Source organism: Podarcis bocagei (assembly GCF_964188305.1).
Source record: "Podarcis bocagei genome assembly, chromosome: W".
Taxonomy (NCBI): Eukaryota; Metazoa; Chordata; class Lepidosauria; order Squamata; family Lacertidae; genus Podarcis; species Podarcis bocagei.
In genome coordinates this window covers 83,563,780-83,590,476 of record NC_138131.1, presented here as the reverse complement: position 1 = coordinate 83,590,476, position 26,697 = coordinate 83,563,780, and the positions used below count along the sequence as shown (strand labels likewise).

Below are 26,697 nucleotides of genomic sequence, written 5' to 3'. Positions count from 1 at the left end.
CCACTGTGCCTCTCATTTATTTGTCTGACAAATAAATAATTATTTTAAATTCTCTATTGCTGCGTTGAATATTTCATTCCAGCTAAGCGTTAACCACAAGCAGGGTGCTACATTTTATGGTGCTCCTGTGACTCGGATAAGTGGTCTGCTGGAACGCAGCCCCTTCGCCCTATTGGGCAGGGTACAAGAGAGAGGATCTCTAAACTGCTTACCCAAGCGCGCACTGGTAAATTTTTCCAGGGGGAACGCAGAAGTCTCGTCTGTCTGATACCCTGCTCACTGGCGGCGACGGACCGGGGGGAAACGGAACCAACCAAGGGTAAGTGCACAAAGGGATTTTTGGCCCTCCAATTAATTGGGAGGAAGAGAAGTCTTGATCAAACTTCTGCGTCTCAGTAAGCGGGAACTGAGTACGCTAGGTGGTTGGGTACATCAGATGGTGATCTGGTGTAGGGAAAGGAAAGTTGGGAGGTAGTGTGTGGTGAAGTATCTAGCGCATTGTATGTGTGAGAAAGTACAGAGCAATCTGTAGCTGACCTGAGTGTGGAGTGGGCAGTACTTCGGTTCCTGGTAAGGCGACTTCACCAGGCAAGGAAACCCATGAAGCGTGTGTGTGAGTGACTGAGTGGATACTTCACAGGGCCATACAATGGGAGTTGGGGGTTCAAAAGGGGAAAATACACCTCTTGAATGTATGTTAAATAATTTTAAGAAAGCCTTCTCAGGGGCGTATGGAGTCAAAATGACACCAGAGCGCCTGAGAACGTTATGTGAATTAGAGTGGCCGAAGCAAAATACTGAATGGCCATCTCAAGGAACCTTTGATATAAATTTAGTAAGCAAACTTTGGTCTAACATCGCCAAAGAAACTGGAGGGTGCCCAGAACAATTTTCATATATAGATTCCTGGCTGAGCACATTAAATAAAAATCCTCCATGGATAAGGGAATGCAAAGTCCAACGATGCAAATTATTGGCTGTAAAAGCCGAAGCTAGGAAAGGAATTTTGCCAAATAAACTCAAACCCATTTTTGAGGGACCAGAGGAAGAGCTGCTTCCACCTCCACCCTATGCTCCACATCGAAGGGAGCCTAATCCAAACACTCCACCAGTTGTAACCCCAAGGCAAGAAAGTGGAATGAATAGTGGGGCTGGAGTCACAGAACTTGATTCCTTGATAGATTATGAAAAATATCTTCAGGAGGCATTGGAGTCCTATAATAAAGCCCAAGCAGAAGCGGTTATTCCATCTGTGAGTCCCAGTAGAACTCCATCTACAGTCTCTTTTAGTGGAACAACTGATTGCCTACCCCAAACTCCTGTACATCCAAGTCCTAGAGAATTATTACAGAAGTTACAGGGAGACCTTAATCGGTCAGCAAGCAATACAGCCAGGCGTATAAAGCTGCTAAAAGAACGCCTTGGGACAAATACCATCCCCTATGATTTGAGGCCCCTAGAGCAAAGCAAAGAGAAAGATCACGTACTAGCCCCTCTCAGAAGAGTATTTGATGCACTTGAGGAGCCTGTGCTGGTTAACGGGCAACTCGGACCACGGCCACCTCGAACTTCGACCCTGCAGTACATTCCATTCACAACTACGGATCTGATGAATTGGAAAACACACACCCCATCTTTTGCAGAAAAACCTCAGGCTATGATGGACTTGGTGACTTCAATAATAAATACTCATAGTCCTACTTGGACAGATTGCCGCCAGCTCCTGAATACTCTGTTCACCACTGAGGAAAGGAGAGACATAATTGAAAAGGCACAGATATATTTGCGTGAGCAGGCCAGAGTGGGAAATATTTTTAATATTGACCGTCATCTCCAAGACAACTTTCCCTTGGAAGATCCTAATTGGGATCCAAACAATGTAATTCACCTGGCCAGACTTACCACTTACCGCCAGACGCTTGTGCAAGGTATCCGCAGGGCATGCCAGAAGCCCACTAATATGTCTAAAGTCTCAGAAGTAGAACAGAAACCAAATGAGAGTCCAGGAGACTTTTTAGAGAGGCTGCAAGAAGCCTATCGTATATGGACTCCTTTTGACCCTGAAGCCCCTGAAAACAGCAGAATGATTACTGCTACATTTGTGGCCCAGTGCGCTTCTGACATTCGTAAGAAAATTCAGAAATCAGAAGGATGGGAAGGGATGCTGATGAGCCAAATTATGGCCATTGCACGCCGAGTTTATCGGAATAGGGATGAGGCTGAGAAACAAGAGAAGAAGAAGTGGCAGAAGGAAAAGATGGTAATGCTAGCCACAGCAGTGAAGCAAGACTACCGCCCCTTAAATGGAGGAAGAGGGCGGGGAAGGAATCCACCACTGGGAAGGAATCAATGTGCGAATTGCAAGAAGGAGGGTCATTGGAAGCGGGAGTGTCCTGAACCCCTGAGGTTGGAAGAAGTACGCCCAGGCCCAGGCCCAGGCCCAGGCTCCGGCCCAAGAAACCAGGGACGGGGACGGGGAATGATCCGAGATGGAAGATATCAGAGACCTGGACAAGGACGGAGTAGGGACAATGTCATTGGACTGGCAGAGGAGGATTTTACCCAAGACTAGGAAAGACCGGACTCCATAAAGTTAGGCTTCCAGGAGCCCACGGTCACGATTCAATTAGGAAGCCATTTAATAGACTTTATGATTGATACTGGGGCTGAATACTCAGTACTCCCAGAACTATTGCAGAAAAAGGCATCCAAAAGTGTAGTCATTAAAAGTGCCACTGGTCAGTCAGCTAAGAGGTCTTTCCTCCAACCTTTGGAATGCCAGATTGGGGGACATCGTTTAACCCATCAGTTTTTGTATATACCTGAGTGTCCAATACCTCTCTTAGGTAGAGATATGCTGTCCAAATTGCAGGCCCAAATCACCTTCACTCCTCGAGGTCCAGAAATGAAACTGCCATCAAAGGCAGCAGGAATAATTTCCCTCTCAGTACCTAAGGAACAATCATGGCGCCTAATGTCAGCCCTGCAAGTCCAACCCACATTGGATACAGAGTTAAACAAGCTCCTCCGAACTCTACAGGTGCCACCAGGAGTATGGGCCGAAAATAGCCCACCAGGAATGGCTAAGAATATAGCTCCAATTGTAGTAACCTTAAAACCTATGGCTACCCCTGTATCTGTAAAGCAATATCCTTTACCCCGGCGAGCAGCAGAGGGCATCCAGAAACATTTGGACCGCCTATTAAAATATGGTCTGCTTAAGCCCTGCCAATCAGAATGGAACACACCCCTTTTGCCTGTTCGAAAACCTGGGACAGATGAATACAGGCCAGTGCAGGACTTGAGGCTCGTAAACCAGGCTATCGAGACCTTGCACCCAAATGTACCAAACCCATACACCCTGCTGAGTTTGATCCCACCAGAAGCAACATTTTTTACTGTATTGGACTTGAAAGATGCATTCTTCTGTTGCCGGCTGGCACCACAGAGCCAACCTATATTTGCCTTCCAGTGGGAAGACCCTTTGACAGGAACAAAAGGCCAGCTAACCTGGACAAGATTGCCCCAGGGATTCAAAAATTCCCCAACTTTATTTGGCACTGCCTTGGCGAAGGATCTAACAAGTTACCCCTCAATACCTGGAGAAAAGGTGGTTCTGCAATATGTAGATGACCTTATACTAGCAGCAAAGGATTTTGATACCTGTAAAGAAGGTACAGAGGAACTGCTCCACTTGCTCTGGGAAGCTGGCTACCGAGTTTCCCAGAAAAAGGCACAGTTATGTTTAGAAAAGGTCAAATATTTGGGCTTTGACATCTCACACCAACAACGAGCATTGAGGCCAGAGAGGAAAGAAGCTATTTGCCTTATCAAGGAACCTACCACAAGGAAACAACTCAGAGGATTCCTGGGAACAGCAGGGTTTTGTAGACTATGGATACCTGATTTCAGCAGTCTGGCCAAACCCTTACATGAAAGCACTCGAGGTGCAGAAAAGGACCCATTCGTATGGGGACCTGAGCAGCAACAAGCCTTTTTAGTTATCAAACAACGACTTATGGAGGCCCCAGCCCTTGGACTGCCTAATTCGGAAAAACCCTTTCAGCTGTATGTACATGAACAGAATGGGATTGCAGCGGCAGTCCTGACCCAGAGATTAGGAAGTTGGAACTGTCCAGTAGCTTATTTGTCAAAACAATTGGACTCAGTAGCAAAAGGATGGCCTCCATGCCTAAGGGCAGTAGCGGCCACTGCAAGCCTTGTCAAAGAAGCTGATAAATTTACCTTCGGCCAGACGATGTATGTGAATGTACCTCATGCTGTTCTGACACTCATGGAATATAAGGGTAGTTATTGGCTAACGAACCCAAGGATGGCTAGGTACCAAGGCCTATTGTGTGAAAATCCCAGGATTCATCTACGAGTAGTGAATATGCTCAATCCAGCGACTTTGCTGCCCCTACCAGAGGTAGATGATGAAGAATCACATGATTGTCTCCAAATAATGGATGAAGTTTATTCCAGTAGACCCGATCTGAAAGATGAACCATTGAAAAATCCAGATGTTGTATATTATACTGATGGTAGCAGTTACCTGCATGAAGGTGCCAGACGAGCAGGATATGCTGTGGTCACCAATGAGGAAGTTGTGGAAGCTGAAGCTTTGCCTGCTGGCACCTCAGCACAAAAAGCTGAACTTATAGGTTTAACTAGAGCTCTGCAATTGGCAGCCGGATGTAAGGCAAACATCTATACTGATTCTAAATATGCCTTCTTAACCCTGCATGCACATGGTGCTCTATGGAAAGAAAGAGGTCTAATAGGAGCCCACGGGAAGGCCTTGAAATATGGACCTGAAGTAGAAATCCTGTTAGAAGCAGTATGGGCTCCAGAACAGATTGCTGTAATGCACTGCAAAGGTCATGGACGAGGAAGGGATCCAATAACCAGAGGAAATCATGCTGCTGACAAAGCAGCCCGAGAGGCAGCCCAAAAGCCTGTGGGAGGATTTATAGCAGCCCTCATACCAGAGGTAGTTCCAGAAGAAGTTAAACCTCACTATACCCCAGAAGAGAGGAAGTGGGCTGAACAGGAAGGAGCAGTTGTGAAGGACGGTTGGATGATCCTGCCAGACAATAGGATTTATGTACCTCATCATCTAGCAGGCACAATTGTAAGAAATTATCATGAATCTACTCACCTTGGCGGTACTGCAACCAGAGAGAGTCTCAGTCGGAAGTTGTATATTATTAACCTATCACAATTAGCAACTTGCATTTCACAGAAATGTGTTCTTTGTGCTAAAAACAATCCCAGGCAGGGACCGGTACAACCTCCTGGAATCCAACATGTGGGATATGTCCCCATGGAAAGCCTAATTGTGGATTCACAGAGCTGGTCCCTTCTAAGGGATTCAAGTATCTCCTTGTGTTTGTAGATACTCTTACCGGATGGGCTGAAGCTTTTCCCACCCGAACTGAAAAGGCACGAGAGGTAACTAAGAGACTCCTCACTGAATTGATCCCGAGGTTTGGGTTACCTAGATGCATTGGAAGTGATAATGGGCCAGCGTTCATTGATCAAGTAGTACAAGAAGTATGTCGAGTCCTACAAGTGAAATGGAGACTGCATGCAGCCTATAGGCCTCAGAGTTCAGGGAAAACTGAAAGAATGAATCGGACTCTGAAAACTCAATTGGCAAAATTAACCCAGGAAACGGGATTGGGATGGGTAGATGTGTTACCCATAACACTGTTTCGTGTTCGGTGTGCACCCACAAAAAGACTTAAGTTGTCACCTTTTGAGCTCCTGTATGGGAGACCGCCCTCCTTTGTTCAGGATATTTCAGCTGATCTTAAACAAATAGGAGACCATGTGACACAGGGACAAGTGCAATCTCTCTCCCGTGTTTTTGTTTCTCTTAACAGGTGGGCCCTCGAGCGCACGCCGTGCAGCATTGCCGAGCCGATTCATCAGTTCCAGGCTGGCGATAGCGTATGGGTGAAAGAGTGGAAACGTGATCCACTTGCACCTAAGTGGCGTGGACCTTACACCGTCTTGCTCTCTACTCCAACAGCGGTGAAGGTAGCTGAGGTGACCCCCTGGATTCATCACTCCCGTTTGAAGAAGTCCGAAGGCAGTTGGACGTGCAAAGGTGACCCCTCTAATCCTCTTAAACTGACTCTCTCTCCAAAAACCCCTGTATCTAGCCCTACCGGGAACGGGCTAGGTCACGGGCAACATTAGACGACCGGCCTGCTGCAGCCACAACCTGGAAGCTGGCTGACCTGCGCACGCCTGAAGCTTGAGGAGCATCTGAACCAGCGATTGTGAAAGGAAAGATTCTCTTATACAATTAATTGACTGCCCCCCCCCTTGTGGAACAATTATCAGAAATATTACTCATTGGGGATCCTCGGGATATATGTTTTGGTCTTGGTGGTTCCCCATTTCTGTCACTGGGGGAATTATATTGGGACTAATATTTATTTGCTATCACAATAAGGTAATCTTTTGTGGAAGGAATGCATATGCTAGACATCAACATGATTCTATTATTAATCCTGATCCCTTGGGAAGGGGAAGGGTCCTTGAATCTGGCCAAATTGACTAAATATGGATTCCGCCATGACCACAATATGTGGGTAGGTTTAGCTGAAATGGTAGCCAATGTTGCAAATAGGACCAATTGCCTTGTTTGCTCTCTTGGGCCAGATGATTCAGAGGGAGGTATGCCCTTATTACCGATACCATTAGATGCCATTGGTATGGTAAGCGAAATACCACACCAAACAGAAGTACAGAATTTCCCCGGATGGAACTCAACTAAACCATTACGAGTTATACCTGTACAAGGGGAATTCTGTGTACATAAATCATCAGATGCAGCTGATTCTACCATGATAGGCTCTTCTCATTGTCACTATACTTGGGATAATATTAAGAATACCTGGGCACACGATACTACCTATCGAACTCGGAATGCCTTGCCCTGTGCACCTCCTTTTATTCATGCATGGAAAGTGGTATGGAACATAACTGTGACAGAAAAAGGCAATCTAACATACTGCACTGTGAACTCTCTACCTCTTTTGCTATTTCGCCTTCTGTACTCCACGTACCAAAAACCTCAGACCCGATGGTTGTGGTGGATATGTGGAGAATGGGCATACAAGAAACTCCCCTCCAAATGGAGTGGGACTTGTTTCCTGGGATGGGTATTACCACCAATGTGGATTATGCCCACTAATTTGGCCAAGCGAACACGAAGAAACGCTGATATTTCTCATATAGCAGGAGGAAGTACCCAAAGTTGGAGCGGTACTGATGATTGGCCACCAGAGCGCATTATAGCCTATTATGATCCTGCCTCCTGGAATCCTGGTGAGCTCATACAAGGGGCACGGGATCCTATTTATAATCTAAACAGAATAATTCGATTGCAAGCAGTAGTGGAACTTGTAACCAATGCAACGGCCCAGAGTTTGAGACTTATTGCACAACAGTTGGATGAAAGTAGAGCCGCCATTTTGCAGCTGAAAATGGGAATGGATTATGTACTTGCCAAGCAGGGAGGCCTATGTGGAGTCTTGAACTTGACAGGGAATGCCTGTTGCTTTAACATTTCAGATAATGGTGAGGCAATCCGTGTGTTGGCCACAAAGATGGAGAATATAGCACATGTCCCAGTACAAACATGGGAAGGATGGGATATGGGATGGCTCACCAATTGGTTACCTAATGTCACAGGACTCAAAGGGATACTATTGTCTTGCTTGTTTTTCTTGACAGTAGTGGTAATGGTTTTATGTATGATGCCATGTATCATTTCATGTTTCAGAAGTACAATTAGCAAGATGGTTTCAAATGAAACTCTACCTCATATCATGGCCCTATACAGAGCTTTACCTCAGGAATATGATGAAGGTCAAGCTATCAAGGACACTTGGGACGAAGGTCCTTGAGCTTGAAAGGGGGGAATGAGGCATCAGGCATAAGCCTGCATTTTATTAATGTTTGATCAGGACTTGTATATTAAAGAGGGCTTAGATTTTCAAAAGTTTCATGCCAGGCAAGAAGGCTAGCTGCTTAAGAAAACACTGACAGTGTTTTCCTCTTAGACAAGGGGCCCCTTTTGATTGATAGCAGAAAACAATTCTCAAAGTCGTAAAAGCTGAAATTACAGACTGAGTAAGGACACTGACCCTACATGTTACAGAAGATAACAAAGGCAGAGATAAATATAATTAGGAATGAGTAAATAGTAAAATAATGCCAATGTGCCTCCCAGTAAAATGAGCCAGATCTTCTTTCCAAGGTTAAAGGCCAAATGGAGAAGCATCTAGCTGGCAGAAATTTTGGGAAGTCTTTTAAAGCTGTTTCTTTCTTAAAGAGAGAGAGTTTAAGGGCAATAAATGTTGGGAAGAGCTAATGGAAACAAAGCAACTGGCTGGAGAAGGGGGGGAAGATGTAAACTAAAGAGGTTTCTTCTGAAACTGTTTTAAACTGAGTTCCTTTTTTACAAAGGCCTTATTCCTTTTAAGAGGCTACTTGTGTTGTGTATTAAATATATTGGCTTAAATATAATTATGCAAAGGATTTAACAAATGCTAGAAGAGTTGTATTTATCCTGGAATTAAGTCAGACACCAGCCTAGCCCTCCAGCCAGACAGGAAGACGCCATCCAAGCTGTCCTGATATATGGCTGTCAGACATTTGTTTAGAAACCTTCAAATGAAGGAGATCTTTCAATGTTGATGTGAAACTCAAGATCCTTGACATATGTTTAAGATAAAAATTTAAGATTAACCATTTGTTTTAGAAGGCAATAGGGCAAGGAGGGCAAGAGGTGAGCTGGTAATTAAGATTCCTTGTTGAGACACATGTAAGATATATTACTACTTATTTGTCATTTATAGATGTAACAATATATAGCTCTTTGTGTTCCATATAAGGACAGGAGGATATGGGTGTATCTTTTAGGATTGGATATAGCAATCAGCCAATAGGAAATCCAACCAGGCTGATTGGACAGAGGCAGCCACAGGAGGAGCAAAGGGGGCTGGATTAAGGGAATATAAGGGCTGGCCATAATGGCAGGAGGCCAGGCCAGAGCTTGGTAACCATATACCACTGTGCCTCTCATTTATTTGTCTGACAAATAAATAATTATTTTAAATTCTCTATTGCTGCGTTGAATATTTCATTCCAGCTAAGCGTTAACCACAAGCAGGGTGCTACAGTGCGGCTTCTGATTGACCTCAGGAAGCTCCTGCAGCCAATCAGAAGCCGTGGAAGCCCCACTGGACGTTCGGCTTCCAAAAGAACGTTTGACTCCTGTCAGGGAACTGCCATCAGTTTCCGAGGGAGAGAGCAAGCTCCAAAGGGATCCCAGAGAGCGTCCCGGGAGTGGGAGAGGCAGCCCATCTTCTGGGGAAGGGAATCAGCGTAGCTCCAGTGGAGAAGGGGGGCAGATGGGGGAATCGGCGAGGCGGTCCCATGACTCCTTGCCGGGGACCAGCGGGGAGAGGAAGAGTCCTCCGCTGCCTACGCCCTCCTTGCGCAGAAGGCTTCCGCGCAGGGAGAGTAGGAGGAGACTGGGTGTCAAAGAGCTTCTTTGCTGGAAGAAGTTTAAGAAACGCCCACTGACAGATTCTGCCAGCGATTGAGACAGCCACGGGTGAGTGGCTGCTCGGACAGGAAAGGTTCACTCAGGCAACCCAGCCAGGTGTTGGGACAAGCTTACGCACGAGCAACCCCTAGAACCATTACAGCAATCCATCAGTCCCTGACGTTGCTTGTGCGCAGCCCCGGAGAGGCAGCAAGATGAGCCAAACAGAGCCGGCCAGAGGGACAGAGCAAGAAGCCCTGGTGCGAGGTCTGGCCGAGAGGAACCGAGACCTGGAGGCGCATGTAGCTACCCTGACGGCGCGGCTGGAGGAGAGACGGGTTCAGGATGCACAGGTCAGAGCCACCCCGATAGGAAGGAAGGTTCAGGGGCTGGTACACAAGTTTGGTGGAAAGCCCCAAGACTACAATGCCTTCCGAACGGAAATTCAGTACGCTTTGGAATTGCAGAAAAATGACTTTGATGTTGGCGGGGAGAGGGTGGCTTACATTGTGGGACATCTGCAGGATGGGGCGCGTGAATGGATCAGGCCCCTAATGGCGACGCAGAATGATGCATTGAAAGATCTTAAGAAATTCTACCAAGGGATGGACGCGATGTTCTCCAGCGAGGTGGACCAAAGCGTGACGAGACGGGAGCTGATGGGGTGCAAGCAGGGAAGCCTGTCCGTCAGAAACTACTGGTCGCGTTTCGCGATGTTAGTCCACAAGCTCGGGTGGGATCTGGACTCTGAACCAATGCAAATGTTGTTTGAAGCGGGTTTGTCCCCCAAAGTGAAAGACGAGTTGTCCCGAGTGCCCCGCCCGTGGTCGATGGATGAACTCACAAAGACTGTGCTTGCAATCGGTGTACGCCAGGAAGCGCGGGCTCAAAAGAAGCGGGAGATAAGGGCGGAATGTTTCCATGACAACCGCATTCCAGAGATGCCGAGGGAGCCTTCCCAGGCGGCGGAGCTGATGGAAATTGAGGGAGCGCGCGTGTGTGAAGTTTCAAACGCTGGTGAAGGGCGGAAAAGGGAGGGGAAGGAGTGGAAAACTACCAAGAAGTGTTTCCTCTGTCTGCGACTGGGACATTTTGCAAAGGTCTGCCCTCAATGAAAGGCCTGGCAAGGCATGATGGGGGCTGCAGACCACGACGAGAAGGGGGAGGAGGGGCAGGTGCAGGGAAACGACAACGCCTGGCTGCCAACCAGCAGGGGCAGCAGCCAGGCCAGCAACCAATAGAAGTGCCCCAGCCTGACCCCCCCCCCCAAGGCAGCTATAGCCATAGAGGTGGTGCTAGAACTCCCAAACGGGCACCCCGTCAAAGTGAAGGGACTGCTAGATTCTGGCAGCTCGTGTGATTTCTTCAGCAGAGACTTTGCTCTGGAGCACCAACTCCACCTGTTGCCACTAGATTTTCCCTTGCAGGTGACCACCATCGATGGCAGGGAACTCCTGGGAGGGGAAGTGACACACCAGACACCGCCAATGAGAATGAGGGTCTCCAGGCACACGGAAACCATTGCCTTTCACGTGGCCACGCTGGCAGGACCCCCAATAATACTGGGAATGAGCTGGCTGGCAATGCATGACCCAGTGGTGTCATGGCATCAGCGGTTGGTCACCTTTGGGTCAGCTTACTGCTTAGAGCAGTGTCTGGGAGGGAAGGAACCAAGAATGACTGTGGCCAGGGTGGCTGGGTTGGCCCTGGGGCAAAAAGGGGAGGTGCCACCACAATATGCTGATTTGAAGGAGGTCTTCAGCGAGAGGGAGGCAGATAAGCTGCCCCCCCACAGGCCCTTTGACTGCCAAATCAACCTGCTTCCAGGGGCTCAGTTACCAGTGGGTAAGCTGTATGCCATGTCCGACCGGGAGATGCAGGAGCTGCGGCAGTTTATTGACAAGAACCTGAAGAGAGGTTTCATAAGGGAATCTAAGGCGATGGGGGGCAATCCAGTGTTCTTTGTGGACAAAAAGGAGACTAATCAGCACAGATTAGTTGTGGATTACCGGGCCCTAAACCTGGTATCAGAACCCGTGACTTTCCCAATGCCCAGGATTGACGATATTTTGACACGTGTGAGGCAGGGGAAGATTTTTATCAAGCTGGACCTCAGGGGAGCCTACAATCTGATTAGGATAAGGGAGGGGGACGAATGGAAAACGACCATGTTCACCCCCCTGGGGGCTTTTGAGTACTTAGTCATGCCATTTGGATTACAATCGGGCTCTGCCTGCTTTCAAGCCTTCATGCATCATGTGTTGGGGCCCCTGCTGTACAAGAATTGCATAGCCTTTTTGGACGACGTCTTAATCTATTCGGACAATGAAAAGCAACACGTCAGAGACATCAGGGAGGTGCTACAGAGATTGAAGAAGCATCAGTTGTGGGTCAAGCTGGAAAAATGCCAATTCCACGCCCGGGAGGTCGAGTTCCTGGGGTACAGGCTGTCAGACAAAGGACTAGCCATGGATCCGGGCAAGGTGAAGGCAGTGCTGGAATGGAAAGCCCCCCAAAACAGAAAGGACGTGCAAAGGTTCCTAGGCTTCAGCAACTTCTACAGGAAGTTCATAAAGAACTTCGCTCACTTGACGGCGCCCATAACGGATTGTCTTAGTAGCAAAAAGAAGTTCGCGTGGACAGAGGGTGCGCAGCAATCCTTTGAAAAACTGAAGAGGGCGTTCGCCTCGGAAGAGCAGCTCCTGCACGTGGATCCGGAGAAGCCCATGAGACTGGAGACGGATGTGTCCGACCACGCCATTGGAGCGGTCCTTTTGCAGCCCGGGGCCAAGCAGAACTGGAGGCCGTGTGCCTTTTTCTCTAGGAAGCTGAGCAAGTCAGAGCAAAACTACACAGTGTATGACTGAGAACTGCTTGCGATCTATGCGGCATTTCGGCAATGGAAACATCTGTTGATAGGGGCGCGGCACAAGTTCCAGGTCCGAACTGACCACAAGAACTTGGAATACTGGTGGACCGCGCGAGTGCTCAATCAGAGACAGATCAGGTGGTCCCAGGAGTTCGCCAAGTTTTCCTTCGAGATCCGATACATGCCGGGAGAGGAAAACGTAAGGGCAGACACTCTCTCCCGGAAACCGGAGTACATGGAAGGAGAGGGGCCACCAGAGACCAGGCACGTATTACCCGAGGACCGGTGGGTGTAGGGGGGGGGCGTTGGTTGGCAAACGAGAACTGGCAGGGCTCACCAGAGACGATGAGTTTGCTCAGACAAAAATTAGGGAGCTCAGGGACGGAAAGGAAGTCCATGGAGGGTTTGAGGAAAAGGAAGGGCTACTGTACTATAAGGGGGCGCTGTATGTACCGGGGGAGACTTTGAGGGGGAAGGTACTCAAGCAACTCCATGACAACCCAACAGCTGGGCACTTTGGACAGCACAAGACCATGCTACTTGTCACCAGGCAGTTCTGGTGGCCAAAGGTGAGGGAAGACGTACGAGAATATGTACGAGGGTGCGACCGATGCCAGAGGGCTAAGGGGGAAAGGGCCACCCCCGCGGGGTTACTGCAACCCTTACCCACACCGGGAAGGCCCTGGGAGGTGGTGTCCATTGATTTTATGACAGATCTGCCCAAGTCAAGGGGAAAGACAGCGGTCATGGTAGTAGTCGATCTACTGACTAAAATGTGCCATTTCGTAGCTTGCTCACATGCAGCAACGGCAGAGGAGACCGCCAGGCTGTTTGTGGATCACATTTTCAGACTGCATGGGGCTCCCTTGAGGGTAATCTCGGATCACGGGAAACAATTTACTTCCCGGTTCTTGCGGAAACTCATGAGCTTGCTACAGGTTGAGGTGAGCTTCTCGACGGCGAGGCACCCAGAAACCAACGGACAAGCCGAAAGAGCGAACGGCATACTCCAGCAATACCTACGCTGCTATGTCAGTGAGAGACTGAACGATTGGGTAGTGAAATTAGCTTTGGCTGAATTTGCGTACAATAACGCTGAACACGTGTCCACGGGAATGAGCCCTTTCATGGTGTCACCCCAGGGCATTCCCGGGGGAGGAAGGATGGAGTGTACCTGCGGCTGAGCAATTTGTGGAGGAAATGGAGGCCTTACACCACCAGCAACTAAGGCTGAACTTGGAGCGGGCCAAGGAAGTTTACAAGAGGCAGGCGGACAGGCACCATCAGGAGGGGGAGGCCATACGGGTGGGAGACCGGGTGTGGTTGTCATACCAAGGGTTGCCCCTAAAGGGAGGGTGCAAGAAGATGCAGCCGAGGCGGCTGGGGCCTTTTGAGGTAATACAGCAGGTGAACCCAGTGGCATTTAAACTCAAGTTGCCTGACAGCATGAAGATACATCCGGTGTTCCATAGGTCCCTACTTTCACCTTACAGGAAGGGGCGGGAATTCCCGGGACGGGAGGGAGGGGTTACCACCCACCCGCGGGTAGAGGAGAGGGAACACTGTAACGAAGCCACGGAAATACTCGATTCAAGGTGGCGAGGTCGCCAGGTAGAGTACTCGGTAGCCTGGGAGGGGGAACCTAGGTCGGAAAACACTTGGGTCCCTGCTGAATCAATCACTGACGGGTATCTGGTGGAAGAATTCCACAGTTTGTTCCCGGATAAGCCCAAACCATTAGTGAGATTCTGGGAGGAGGAATTTGGACCCATGGATGACGAAGGGGATTTTGTGGGTTTTCCTGCCTCCGAAGAGGAGGGAGAGGAGGTGTCCAAGGGAGAAGAATCAGACTGGGAGGTTCAACCAGCGGGAAGAGATCCGAGCGGATGGGAGGCTGGTTTTGAATCCTCAGAAGATGATGCCAGCTCTTTCAGGGGATTCCCCGCATCGTCGGCCGAGGAGAGGGAGGAGGTTGTGCCGGAAAATCGCGCCCGGGGTGGGAGGGGTCCTGAGGAGGAGGTGGATGTCAGGGAACTGCCATCAGGGTCCGAGGGAAAGAGCAAGCTCCAAAGGGATCCCAGAGAGCGTCCCGGGAGTGGGAGAGGCAGCCCATCTTCTGGGGAAGGGAATCAGCGTAGCTCCAGTGGAGAAGGGGGGCAGATGGGGGAATCGGCGAGGCGGTCCCATGACTCCTTGCCGGGGACCAGCGGGGAGAGGAAGAGTCCTCCGCTGCCTACGCCCTCCTTGCGCAGAAGGCTTCCGCGCAGGGAGAGTAGGAGGAGATTGGGCGTCAAAGAGCTTCTTTGCTGGAAGAAGTTTAAGAAACGCCCACTGACAGATTCTGCCAGCGATTGAGACAGCCACGGGTGAGTGGCTGCTCGGACAGGAAAGGTTCACTCAGGCAACCCAGCCAGGTGTTGGGACAAGCTTACGCACGAGCAACCCCTAGAACCATTACAACTCCCAAGGCATTCGGGAGCAGAGGTACAACGGTATCCAGAATAGTGGTTTGCATGACCAACTAAGGAAGATAATAACGCAATAAAATTCAAAACAGCAACGATCAATTGCACATTTATTCCAAATCCAGTTAAAACTATTTAGTTCAATTAAATCAGTAAAATCGATGAGCTTGATCGAGTGATACCAGTTTTTCAAATTCTGATAGTTATACCCCCAATGCCCCTCTTGCCTCCTAGCACCCTCTGGTTAATCCCACAGCCTGTGCCCACTCTGGGAACCCCTGTTCTAAGCAGTGAAAAATTATGGGGCGACAATACAGAAAGAAAGTGCTTTTTTAAAAAGCCAGTCCTTTAAAAAAAAAAAAATGTTTAGGGGTACTCTCATTTTCCTAGGCATATTGAAATACTGCCCCGCAATGAGGCCAAACGTAGATTCACAAGATGTTTAGGGGTATGCGTATGCCCCTCGCGTCCCCTCAGGAAAAAAAGCACTGGGTAGGACAATACGCAGGCCACATCTGGGTGATCTTTCCTCCTGACGGAGTTCAAGCCACCTTAATCCCTCACTCCTCCCCTTTGGGACTTTATTCCTTGATTACACAAATGCAGAGTTCCCCGTTACTCTCCAAATTCACACTGCTATGCCGTTGTGATGGTGACACACCTTGGCTGTATAAATTTCTTTCCCTAAGCAACCTCTATAAATAATATGATTGCTTGCATTTGCATTGTGAGAGAGAGATAAAGTTCAGCCTTTCTCCAGCAAGGAAATGAAACAACTTACCTGTTTCTCCTAGGTGCACTGAGAAGTCTTCTCCAAGGGAGAAGAATCATTACCTGGATGTCCCTGCTGAGCATCTATGCCGAAAAGGTAACCAGAGCATCTTGATTTGTTTGGGCCTCTTACAAAAGCAGGGTTTGTGAAATGAAGCAACTGACTGGTCCATGGAGTGTCTATTTACCAGGAACTGGTAAGCCTGGCAGACCGGAATCCTAGGATAGTTAGGAAGCAGAAGCTCATTCCAGGCACAGCCCCTGGAGGGAACTTTTCAGGTCACAGAATAACAGTTCAGTGAATTCTCCAGAGTGTTTCTCTCCAGTTTTATACAAATGAACGGTGAGGGATGGATGGGAATGGCAAGAAAAGCAGGTAAGGGCAGTGGTGAGTTTATGCTCTCGGGCCCTTTTGGCAGGCCCTATTCATTCACCTTAATAAACCTGACTATGTCTGAAAATACAATGGATTTAAAAGCTGGTTTGGCCTCATTGAGGGGCCGTGTTTAAATATGAGTAAGAAAATGAGAGTACCCCTAAACATTGAATAGATAGATAGATAGATAGATAGATAGATAGATAGATAGATAGATAGATAGATAGATAGACAGATAGTCTCCAGAACCAGACTCTGGGACAGACTACAGGGTACCAATATAGATAGAAAGCTTCTGCTCTTAATTCAGGCACTCCACACAAACACGGCTCTTAGAGTCAGGTGTAGCCGCCTAGGACACCTAACAGACCCCATTAAAACCTTCAAAGGAGTCAGGCAAGGGTGCCTATTGGCCCCTCTACTATTCAATTTCTATTTAAATAATTTAGTATCTGCACCCAATGACTCAGAACTCCACCCTCCGAAGCTCGCAAATCAGCATATTTCGGTCCTGCTATATGCCAATGAGGCAGTAATTCTATCTAGAACCCCCATTGGACTCAAAAGAGCGCTAAGGAAGCTCGCAGCATACTGTGAAACTGAATGTCTCAAAATCAACTATCAAAAGACCAAGATACTTGCTTTTGGGGCAAAACCAAAGCTTAGAAGCTGGGAACTCTAAGGCCATAAATTAGAACAAGTCACAAATTATAAGTATCTAGGAATGGTGGTACAGGCCTCAGGAACCAACAAACTTCACATAAACTCCATCGGGAACTCAGCAGGAAAAACCGCAAACTGTATCCTTAAATTTTTCAGAGCACAAGGGGGCTCCGTCATCCCCGCGGCTCTAAAATTATACAAGGCCAAAACTTTGGCACAGCTCCTTTATGGATCCTTTCTGGGCCCGCCTTCCTCTGCTTTCTCCCCACTTGAGAGAGTGCAATCCAAACTTCTTAGAGCTCTCCTACAAGTCCCCAGATGTGTTTCAAACGCATGGGTTAGACTCGAAACGGGGATGATGAGAGTGGAGGCTTATATCTGCCTAACATCAATCTACAAATGGCTGACATTGAATCTGCTCCCCCGAGGGATAGCCCCATTGATCCTCTGCGATCAATTCCAGTCAGGCTGGCAGACTGCAGACCTGAACACCCTTCAGAAACTGGGTTTTGCCCCTCAAGCCCTTCTGAGCCTGGGGTTGGGCCAGGCAAAAGCCACGGTCAGGCAAAGAATCTTAGACACCGAGAGACAACAGGACTGCGCAAGGTGCCCCGACTATAAAATTTGAGAAATCGAGAGATATATAGCTGCACCGGCAGCATATCTCTTCTTTCTCGTATCTAAAAATGCAAGAAGAGCCTTTACACTCGCCAGAAGCTCGGCTCTGCCCTCGCAGGTCCTGGAAGGAGCCTTTAAGAAGTCCCATATGCTCAGAGTCTTTGCGCCTGTCCATTGGGAGAGATAGGAAGCCCAGAGCACTTGTTCTTTAGATGTCTCTTTTATGAAGAGGCACGTAGTAAGACCATTGATCCCCTGCTGGTGAGGCTCGCCAACCTCCCGGAAAAGCAAAAACTTGACCTTTTCCTGTTAGGCAAAGATCAGAAGACGACCTGGATGGTCGCCAGATTCTGTGTACAGATCTGTAGGCACAGACCATCTCCCAACTCAAACTAGTTTGTTATGAAAATCCCCAAACTCGGTTCCATGGGTGACTCTGGGTCAACTCCCTGCGATAGTTTATTGTTGTACATTGTTTTTAAATTTATTGTTGTACATTTTTAATTCTCTGTTTTTCTTCTGTGACTGTACCCCCAAGTGCGTTTTATGAGTTGGTCTCCAACCGTAATAAATTAGATAGATAGATAGATAGATAGATAGATAGATAGATAGATAGATAGATAGAAAGAAAACATGGACATGGGTACCTAAAGGAAGTCAGTGTGAGCAAGTGAAATGTTGAGGACTAGTAACTTGTGGCAGAGGCAGATCTAGGGCAGTGCAGCCAGTTCTGCCAAACTGGGCATCAAGCCAAGGGGGGGCACTGCAGGGTGTCGCAACTATGATGTAGGGAATTGAGCAGAGCAGGTGGTGAGGCAGGGAGCTGCTGGATTTTGACCTTGCGCAGAGCGCCTCTGAAATCTGAAAGATCAAAGTTCCCCCCACCTCACTTGTGGGCTGATTTGCAAAGCTACAATAGGCCCCACTGCATTTTCAGGACAGTGGCCTTTTTTTAACCTATAACCACAATAATCAAGAATTATTGTTCCAGTTGCTAGAACTGAGCTGAGGGGGTCTCCTTGTACCTCTTTCCTAAAGCAAAGACATGAAGGATCTCGCTCCATGAGAACCTACCCGGACCCTGAAATAAACATCAGAGGCCCTTCTTTGTGTGCCTCCCCCACGAGAGGGCCAAAGGGTGGCAACACAACAGCGGCGTAGCGTGAGTTGTCAGCACCCGGGGCAACACAAGTAATTTGCGCCCCCTAACCCGGGGCAAGGCACGTAATTTGCGCCCCCCCTAACCCCTAACCTGCGAGTTGCCGCTGGCGCTGCTGCCCAAACGACGCCGCTTGCCCGGAGGAGGAGGGGGGCAGAGAGGCGAGGAAAATGCAACGGCCCAGCAGCAGCAGCAGCAGCGGCGGAGGCGGGGCTGTGAGGAGGGGTTGCCTGGCGCATCCTCCGCGGTGAGCGCTGAGAGCCGCTGCCTGCCGGGCGCCTTCAGCCGGGCGCCGCGAGACATGCGGCTCTGCTACAGCCTGCGCCCAAGGCTCTTCGGCGACTCCGGAGGCAGCGAGCGCGCCCCCCCCCCCAGATGTTGCGCCCGGTGCGGCTTGCACCCCTTGCACCCCCCACGCTACGCCACTGCAACACAAGAACGGGCCTTATCTGCAGTGGCTCCCTGTTTGTGGAATGCTTGCCTGGCACCTTCATCATACACCTTTAGGCACCAGGCCAAAAAGGGAAATAGATTCAGGAGCAGTTGAGACGAATAAGGAGTACCCAGTTCCCTTTTTCTCTCTAAGCCTGACATTGTTTAAAGAAAATGTGGGGTGCATTTTACAGGCACTTACAAGAGTGATCTTGCTGAACTCAGTGGGGCTACTCAGTGAGTAAAACTGCTCAGGGTTGCACAGCTGGTCAATTAAATGTATGTGTTTTAGCTGATTGACCACTTAATTTCTTAAATTTGGCAAAAACTTGCCCCTGGGTAAAAAGTATTCTGAAAGATGCTTAAGCTTTCCTTTTTCTTGGGTACACAGGTGTACACCTGTAAACAGGTGCCCTATTGTGTTAGAGCATGTGCAAGACAGGAGCATGGTCTTGTGTGACCCACATTGTTCCCCATTGGGACCTTCAATGTGAACAGAAGAAGTTGCCTCCTATCCGGAGAGGACACTTGAAGGCACAGTGGAACCTTGGGTCTCAAATGGCTCAGTTGACGAACAAATCGGAACCCGAACGCCGCAAACCCAGAAGTTAAATGCTTTGGTTTGCAAACTTTTTTCGAAAGCCGAATGCCCGATGTGGCTGTCGGCTATTGTTTCCAGGGCGCCGGCGCCAATTGGAAGCCGCACCTTGGTTTTAGAACGTTTCGGAAGTCGAATGGACTTCCGGAACGGATTACATTCGAGAACCAATGTACCACTGTACTATCAAATTCCAAATCCACATGGGAAAAAACCCTCAGCATTCTAGCAGATTCCTTACAGGACTATAATTCCACACTGTATATATCACAATAAGAGACAGCATGCCTTCAACACATGGGCATCCCATCAGATTGTTTCTGGGACAGAGTTGATCCTTGTTCTCCTTTCCTCTTGAAAGGCTACAAAATGGTTATCCTTGGGATGAGACAATATGTACATTAAAACATATACTGCAATGCCCACCATCCCTGACCATTAGCCATGCTGGCAGAGACCATCTGTATGGCCACAGATTGCCCGTCCCTGATATTTTATTTTTATGGGTTTTCCACACACATCTGCTCAGCTTCTGTGAGAACAGGATGCTTGAATAGTTGGGCCATTGGCCTGATCCAGCAGGCTCTTTTTATGTTCTTACGTTAGAGGTATGCTGCCTTTGTGCACGGCTGTTCCGCTTACCTCTCATGTTCAAGCCATCATAAACGAGTGAGTGCCTGAGCATGCGCAGAGTGCCACCCTCCCTCAGTGGTGAAATAAATAATCACTACTTTTACTTGAAGCCCTGATAGCCATCGCACCCAGCAGCTCTGGTATGTTTCGTGCACACAATAGAGCACCCTTGATGGATCAAGACCGATGAGACAATGCCACGTTGTGTTTCTGTTCCGTAGAAGTTGCTTCAACTTTCGTGCACGCAATTTCTGCTTTTGATGGAGACCTTGGCATTATGATAAGAGAAACAGGAACAGCACTTACGGCGCCCAAACAAAAGTGAAAGCAGAACAAGTTTGGACAAAACAGCACAGCAGTGTGTCAAAGTTCCCTGGAGTCCCAATTGCACATTTCCTCCCCTGCCAGGTAGATTTCTTCTTTTTTTTAAAGAAATAAATTTTTATTAATTTTCCAAACACATAATAAAAACAAACTATAAATAAGACAATAACAATAACATACAAACAAATAAACACGTATAATTTCTTAGCCTTATTTTCATACACCTTGCTTCCCGGACTTCCCCATACCTTCCCTTTTCTGCATCCTTGTTTCACATTTCTTCAGCAACTTCTTAAATCTAATTTAAACCAATCACTTTCATTAGATTTTTTTTCTTTAACTTATTGGTTTCAGCTGCAATTCTCTATTTCTTTGTTCCTTAACATCTTAACACTCCTCAATTTTACAACAGTTTTTAAGATATGTTTTAAATTTCTTCCAATCTTCTTCCACTGTCTCTTTCCCCTGGTCACGGATTCTGCCGGTCATCTCTGCCAGACCCATGTAGTCGATCACCTTCGTCTGCCATTCTTCCAGAGTGGGTAGTTCTTGTGTCTTCCAATACTTTGCCAGAAGAATTCTCGCTGCTGTAGTAGCGTACATAAAAAACGTCCTATCCTTCCTTGGCACCAATTGGCCGACCATGCCCAAGAGGAAAGCCTCAGGTTTTTTAGAAAAAGTCCACTTAAGGACTTTCTTGATTTCATTATAGATCATTTCCCAAAAGGCTTTGATCTTCGGGCAGGTCCACCAAAGGTGATAAAAAGTACCTTCAGTCTCATTACATTTCCAACATTTATTATTGGGCGAATGGTAAATTTTTGCAAGCTTGACTGGGGTCATGTACCACCTGTAGGTCATTTTCATTATGTTTTCTCTTAAGGCGTTACATGCCAGGTAGATTTCGGCAGTTCATAGTCTATGTTTTATGTGGATCTGCCCACATATAATTAATGGAAAGGTCCATCTCCTGTTCCCATTGCCGATTGATATAAGAGGTGTGCTCAGTTTGTTTTTAGGGCGTCCTTCTTTTTGCAGGGAATGGGGTGTAGTATTTTTTGGTATTAATTCCTATACTATTTTCATCATCATCATCATCATCATCATCATCATCATCATTTATTACTTATACCCCGTCCATCTGGCTGGGTTTCCCCAGCCACTCTGGGAGGCTTCCAACAAAATATTCTGGGGAATTCAAGCAAAGAACGAAGCGTCAAAACAGAGCTTTGTGGCTTGAGTATGACTTGATCTCAGTCCAGACAGATCAACCATATGTGGCCAGTTTACAAGCCCCCCTACCCCTGGTACCCTTTCTCCCTGCATTGCTGCTCCAGAACTTTTCACTGCTTAGAAATGTAGGACACAATACTGGATTGTCGCAGGGGTTGGATTCCTATTGGATCGGTTAGTCTAGGCTTAGCAGAGTGAGCAGGGCAGGCAGCCCCTAGTGCCGTATTTACATGTAAGCTAAACACGCTATAGTTTAGGGCTATAGTGCTCGGTCCCGGCTCCTGCCAAGCTAGCAGTTCGAAAGCACGTCAAAGTGCAAGTAGATAAATAGGTACCGCTCCGGCGGGAAGGTAAACGGCATTTCCGTGCGCTGCTCTGGTTCGCCAGAAGCGGCTTAGTCATGCTGGCCACATGACCCGGAAAAACTGTCTGCGGACAAATGCCGGCTCCCTCGGCCTATAGAGCGTGATGAGTGCACAACCACAGAGTTGTCCGCGACTGGACCTAACGGTCAGGGGTCCCTTTACCTTTTAGCCATCACAAATAATACTGCTTTCTCTCAAAGTTGACACCTTTCACGAAAACTGATAAGTTACCTGTTGTAGGGAATCATTTCTCCTCTTTTCTTAATCCAAACCCACACTTTTAAGCCACTTACTTAAGCAAACTTAGACAAATTCTTTTCGAAGAATAACAAGGGTTGAGAGGAGGACTAGATGTTACCTGGTTTTCAAAATCGTGATAGAGCACCAGCTAAATTTTGAGGCACTAGCTGGCTTCACAGTTTTTCCCGCATGGTGATTTTTGCATAGAGCACACACACATACTTTAAGGCTGGGCAATGTATCAATACATTTGGGGTGAGGAAATAAGTTTGAAGTCCACAGCGTGGTAACAGTGCCATAATATTAATCACAATGTGTGCGCGTGCCGTGTAAAAAACCATTATGTGGGAAAAACCGTGAAGCCAGTCATCGCTTCTCTCATGGTTCCTTCTGTCCCTGTTGCTCTGCACTAGAAAATAACAGTTGTAAGTGTGTTAAAGCTAAATAAAAATGTATCTGTTTTAGACCCCTAAGTAGCAGCAGTTTTCAGGACCTTACCCCCTTCACCTCTACATAGAGAACCCCTAGATATGCCTCTGCGCGTAAGATGTGATTATGCTGTAGGTACAGTCGTATCTCGGAAGTCGAACGGAATCCGTTCTGGAAGTCCGTTCGTCTTCCAAAATGTTTGGGAACCAAGGCGTGGCTTCCAATCGGAAGCCTCGTAGGCCGCGTTGGACGTTCGGGTTCCAAATAACGTTCGCAAACCGGAACACTCACTTTCGGGCTTGCAGCTTTTGGGAACCAAAACGTTCGACTTGCAAGGCGTTCGGGATCCAAGATACGACTGTAAATTTATTAGATTGCCACATATTAAACAACTGAATCAAGCAAGAGGAACAAACCACAAGGACACATTTGGCGAAGAACAGTGAAACTTTATTGCATTTACAAACACACTGGGAAATCAAAGGCAAGCCCCAAAAGCTTGCACCAATTTATGGATTGTACTCTTTTTATTTACTGTTTGCTATATATAAAAAACATCTGCTGCTACTTTAAGTGAATGGATAGGACCACATTAGGGTGTCTCAAGAATATGGTGGATAAAATGCTAATGATTTGTGTTGCTGTACTGTAAAGGATGGGGGGCGGGATCCAACACATTTTTATATGAACAAGTTTATGCCTAAACATTAATTGTACCCTTTCATTATCTGCTTTTCAAAATCAATCTAGGGTTTCCCACTTTACTCATTTTTTGATACGGCCTTTAAAAAGAAATCCTGGAACACCTCCCCGATTTCTTTGTTATACTGTAAATTTGTAAATAGCTACTGCAATCGATTTTAGCTCATTGAAACAAGTATCATGTTATATATATTATATATGTTTTCCATTTTTAAAAACTTTGTGTCAAGCTAAAAACCCTGTGCATCAAAACCGTGGTCAGTTTAGCAGTGATACCCGAGACAAGTGACTGTCCTTGAAGGATATCAAATTACACAGTAGGCGGGTTCCATTCAAGCTGCAGCAGGTGCAGAAGTCTGCTTCAGAAGCTGCCATTTGGGATCATCTGGGAAGTGCTAATAATCAGAACAGGGTGGTTGAGGAAGTAAATCACATGGTACCTGAAAAAGAGAGGTCAATAGTGCAGTATTTAGCAACACTATCTAAATCAGCAATAGGGGCAAACAAAGGTATCTAAGGTAGAGCATGGAATACTTCCAGACCCAGTTCAGATGTCAAGTGAAACCATGGTTTAGTATGCTGGGAATGAGCCAAAGCAAGCCTTGGGCTCACACATTCCCCCCCTCCTCCCTCTACACAAGCGGTGAAGAGTTTGGAAACTACATCCTCGTTAGGCTTAACCACAGCTTGTTGCCTCACCCAAATCTGATGAACTATGCTTATTGTTAACCCTGGTTGATTGGTTTGATAAGCCATCTTTAAACCACGGCTCATCCAGCTAGCTTGTTTAAACTCTTAATCTCAGGGTCGTGGGTTGGAGCCTCACACGGGGCAAAAATAATAATCCTGCATTGCTGGGGGTCAGGCAAAATGACACTTGTGGTCCCTTCCAACTCTATAATAACTCTATAACTTTATAACGTTAACCACAGCTGAGAGTCTGGGGTGGTGTGCTAAACCAGCCTTCGCCAATCTGATTTCCTCCAGATGTTGCTGAATTCTTATGTCCCATCAACCACATGATAGTCAGGGATGATGGGACATCATCATCATCATCATCATCATCATAATTTATTACTTATACCCCGACCGACCGCCCAACCAGGTCTCCCCAGCCACTCTGGACGGCTTCCAACAGGAGCTTAAAAATACATTAAAACATCAGTCATTAAAAAACTTCCCTAAACATCAGATAGTTGTTTATTCCTTTGACATCTGATGGGAAGGCATTCCACAGGACGGGAGCCACTACCGAGAAGGCCCTCTGCCTGGTTCCCTGTAACTTGGCATCTCGCAGTGAGGGAACCGCCAAAAGGCCCTCGGCGCTGGACCTCGGTGTCCGGGCAGAACGATGGGGGTGGAGACTCTCCTTCAGGTCTACTGGACCGAGGCCGTTTAGGCGGCTTTCAAGGTCAGCACCAACACTTTGAATTGTGCTCGGAAATGGACTGGGAGCCAATGTAGGTCTTTCAAGTTCTGTGGTCTGGGCGGCCGCTCCCAGTCACCAGTCTAGCTGCCGCATTCTGGATAAGTTGTAGTGCAGGACCTCTGAAAGGGCCTCTGGTTCTCCATCCCTGTTATATACACTGCAGTAACAGCTTGTACATGAGGCTGATTGTGGATGTAACTGTGATATCAAAGGGAACAAGACAGATGCTTCTAATTGACTTTACCCATTTTCAGTGGTTGATGTTCTTATGACTGCGACGGTCAGTCCTTCTGCATTTAAGTCAGATCATGCCGATGCTCCAGTGTCACCGTCTGTTTCAGAAGCTGCCACTTGGGGTCCTCAGGGAAGTGCTTCTTAATAAACAGAGCGGGGCGAGTAAGGAAGTAAAACTCATCGTACCTGCAAAAGGAGAAGGCGCAATAGTCTAGTATTTCATAATAATGCCTAAATCAGCACCAGGGCCAGACAGGCAAACAGAGTGGTGATCCAGAGCAGCTGGAGGGCATCTGGTTGAGGAAGCTGCTGTGTTGCAACAATCCAGCCTCCAGAATCCCCAGATTTTACACATGTAGCCCGGAATAAGCACAACACTCCAGAACTGTTCAAAGAGGATAAATAGATGGTATCTATCCCTGCCATCAGGACACTCCATGCCCCTGGCATAATAATAATAATAATAATAATAATAATAATAATAATAATAATAATAATGATGAAATATTACTTATACCCCCGCCCATCTGGCCGGGCCTCCACAGCCACTCTGCACGGAATAACACTTCAAACATGAAAAACTTCCCTAAACAGGGCTGCCTTCAGATGTCTTCTAAAAGTCAGATAGTTATTGTATTTCCTTGACATCTGATGGGAGGGCGTTCCACAGGGCGGGCGCCACTACTGAGAAGGCCTGGTTCCCTGTAACCTCACTTCTCACAGTGAGGGAACTGCCAGAAGGCCCTCAGAGCTGGACCTCAGGCTGAAGGATGGGGGTGGAGACACTCCTTCAGGTATACTGGGCCGAGGCCATTTAGGGCTTTAGAGGTCAGCACCAACACTTTGAATTGTGCTTGGAAATGTACTGGGAGCCAATGTAGGTCTTTCAGGGCCGGTGTTATATGGTCTTGGCGGCCGCTCCCAGTCACCAACCTAGCTGCAGCATTCTTATTGCACTTGCTTACATTAATCAGCCCTGCGACCATCAAATTGCAAACTCTGACAAGTGGTTCAAGCAAAACAAAACCACCTGAAAGCAAATGAAGTTAACTGTGAGAGCCAGTGTGGTGTAGTGGTTAAGAGCGGTGGACTTGTAATCTGGGGAACCGGGTTCGCTTCCATGCTCCTCCACCTGCAGCTGCTGGGTGACCTTGGGCTAGTCACACTTCTCTGAAGTCTCTCAGCCCCACTCACCTCACAGAGTGTTTGTTGTGGGGGAGGAAGGGAAAGGAGATTGTTGGCCGCTTTGAGACTCCTTAGGGTAGTGAGAAAGCGGGATATCAAATCCAAACTCTTCTTCTTCTGCTATCCCCTCAGTGTGTCCCACGCTCTGCCTGGTCTGCCTAACAGCGTACCTGAAAGTGAACTTGCTAAAAGCAGTATTCACAGAGCCACTTCCCCAGGTGCAGTCTAAGAGATGCCACCTTCCATCAATGCGGACAGCATTCCAGGCATGGTCGCTCTTCCCCTTTACGCTGCAGCTGCCTATCAAATACTGGCACTGTATCCCTGCAATACTGAGAGGGGAAGGAAGGTATTCAGGAACAGTGTTGCTACCAAGAGGACAAGTGGTTGCTTTCACCGCT

At 47.7% G+C, this 26,697-nt stretch overlaps 1 long non-coding RNA gene across 1 annotated transcript in view; it reads left to right on the top strand.

The window, feature by feature from the left end:
• Nucleotides 1–443: 443 nt before the first annotated feature.
• Nucleotides 444–26,697, top strand: part of LOC308578325 — a 792,667-nt gene continuing 766,413 nt past the window's right edge. The window contains exon 1 of the long non-coding RNA XR_014003884.1: nucleotides 444–476. This is a non-coding gene — a long non-coding RNA (uncharacterized lncRNA). The remainder of the gene's footprint in view (nucleotides 477–26,697) is intronic.